We start from the raw sequence: 2,594 nt of genomic DNA on the forward strand, positions 1-2,594 counted from the left end.
ATATTCCTTGATCCTTCTGTGCCTGAAACCAATCCTGGCCTCATATGCTAGCCACACAAGCCAAGGCCCTGTTTGTCTTAAAGTTGTGCAAGTCAGGTGTTTTCACTTAAATAGATCCTTTACTCACATTATTCCATTAGCCTCCTTATCCCTATTCTGTAGATAAGGAAACTGAGATTCTGAAAGGTTAAGTGTTTTGTTCAAGCTAACACAGCTGGGAAATGGTGCCGCCTGGATTTGAGATTGGGATGTTCTGCTTCTATAGCTCATGCTGTTTCCATAGCCTGATGCAGCCTCAGTGAGTAAGGCTAACTGAGCTGGTCAAGCCAGACCTTGATGTCATCAAGGGGACAGGCATTGACTCTCTTGTTTTCCTAGCTCATGGGCTTACCAATGACATTAGACGCTTCAGGCTGGCACACTCAGGGTCAGACAGGCTAAACTTGGTTTTTGGATCCCACGCTGCATGCCTGGCAGCTCTGGGAAGCCCTTTTTTTGTGTGTGTGTGGTACGCGGGCCTCTCACTCTTGTGGCCTCTCCCGTTGCGGAGCACAGGCTCCGGATGCGCAGGCGCAGCGGCCACGGCTCACGGGCCCAGCCGCTCCGCGGCACGTGGGATCTTCCCGGACCGGGGCACGAACCCGTGTCCCCTGCATCGGCAGGCGGACTCTCAACCGCTGCGCCACCAGGGAAGCCCTGGGAATCCCTTTTTATTCAGGCTTCCCAAGTTGCAGAAACTACTAACTGGACTGGATCAGACCTGGCTGGCCTCCAGGCAGCCAGGCTGCTGCTGAGAAGACAGAGATTCTGCAAACAGAAACACCCCAGGGAGATGTACTCAGCTTTGAGGTGCTGAGACTCCCACCTCCACCTTGTGAAGCTAAGGAAAAAAGAGCAGAAGCTGTTCGAATGTGAGATAACAGTATCTTTAATATTTAAGTAACAAAACATGGAGGTCAATACTCAGTGCATATACAATAAGACAGAGCAGCAACAAAAAAATTTACAAAGCACACTCTACATGGAGGCTTTCAAACAATTAAGTGTTGGATAGAGAATGTGCTAATTAAAAACCCAGCTGAGCCACACCTCAGGGCCTCAGACCTGACTAGGGACTTGGTGGTGGTGCTGGGGAGAGTTCACTGTGCTCAGGGCCTTCAACTCAAACCCTGAGAACCTTGAACAATCTCCATGTCCTACATTGCTCAGCTGTCTCTCTCCCAACCTCCACTTTGTGTGTGTGTGTGTGCATGCACTTGCTGACTTTTTTAAAATTTTTATTGTTTTTACAGTAGGTCCTTGTTGGTTATCTATTTTTTTTTTTTTTTTTTTTGCCGCGGCATGTGGGATCCTCCCGGACCGGGGCACGAACCCGTGTCCCCTGCATCGGCAGGAGGACTCCCAACCACTGCGCCACCAGGGAAGCCCCTGGTTATCTATTTTAAACATAGCAGTGTGTACGTGTCAGTCCCAAACTTCCAATCTGTCCCTCCCTCTTACCCTCCCCACTGGTGACCATAAGTTCGTTCTCTAAGTCTGTGAGTCTGTTTCTGTTTTGTAAATAAGTTCATTTGTATCATTTTTTTTTAGATTCTGCACATAAGCGATATCATATGATATTTGTCTTTCTCTGTCTGACTTATTTCACTTAGTATGATAATCTCCAGGTCCATCCTGATTTTATCTGTTCATCCTTTACCCCATCTTAGACAATGATTTTCATGAGCGCTCTTATGTGGTTTGGCTTAAAACCATTGCTGTCTCATTGAGAAGTGTCTCTGGGTTTACTGTTTGGGTTCTTGGTGAACACAGTTCCTCTCTGTTTAATGGGCCATGATCTGGTCTTCACCTGGATGTAGTCTTTACAGCCTGAAGACCCCTACGAATATTCACCCATCTCCTTGGAGGCCACTGTCCTATGCACTATTGGCCTGAGGACTTCTTTCCTCCAAAGAATAACGCAATGGTCAGATTCCCCCAGTGCCAGTGCTGTTCCCTGACTAGGTAGTTTTGAGAGATTGGCCTTACCTCAGTTTCCTGGGGGAGGCCTATTCTGGCTCTGGTGCTGGGATGGGATTCTGGTGGCCTGGAAGAAGGAGGTTAGGCTTTTGGCAGTAGCGATGCAAACACAGGGAAGGCGTGTGGCTGCAGAGAGTTCTTGAACATCCAACGGTCCAACCACTCAAGATGAATTTAGTGAAGGGACCAGCTCTCAGGGTCACAAAGCTGACCACAGTGCCAAGTAAGTGCTACCCTCAACTCTTAGTGGCCTGCAGCCACGGAAGTGTGGGCACCTGTCACTTGGAAATATTACATTCAGGCTCATCACGTTTTTAAAAAAGAACCAGTTTCAACTCACTTCCTGGGACCTGCTGTGTTCCATTATTTGGTTTTTACATGGATTACACCGATTCTATCATCTATAATCAGAGCCCAGGAGACCTCAAAGGGAAAGAAATAGGATCAGGGAGCATTTCATGAAATTTGGACTTAAATGTGATTTTACAAAGTACAATACAACATCAGAGCAATTATTTTTTCATTTTCTTCTATTCACGTGCAGGGGTGAGGCTAATTCACAGAGACAGTGTATC

The sequence above is a fragment of the Physeter macrocephalus genome, chromosome 1, assembly GCF_002837175.3.
Source record: "Physeter macrocephalus isolate SW-GA chromosome 1, ASM283717v5, whole genome shotgun sequence".
Lineage (NCBI taxonomy): Eukaryota > Metazoa > Chordata > Mammalia > Artiodactyla > Physeteridae > Physeter > Physeter macrocephalus.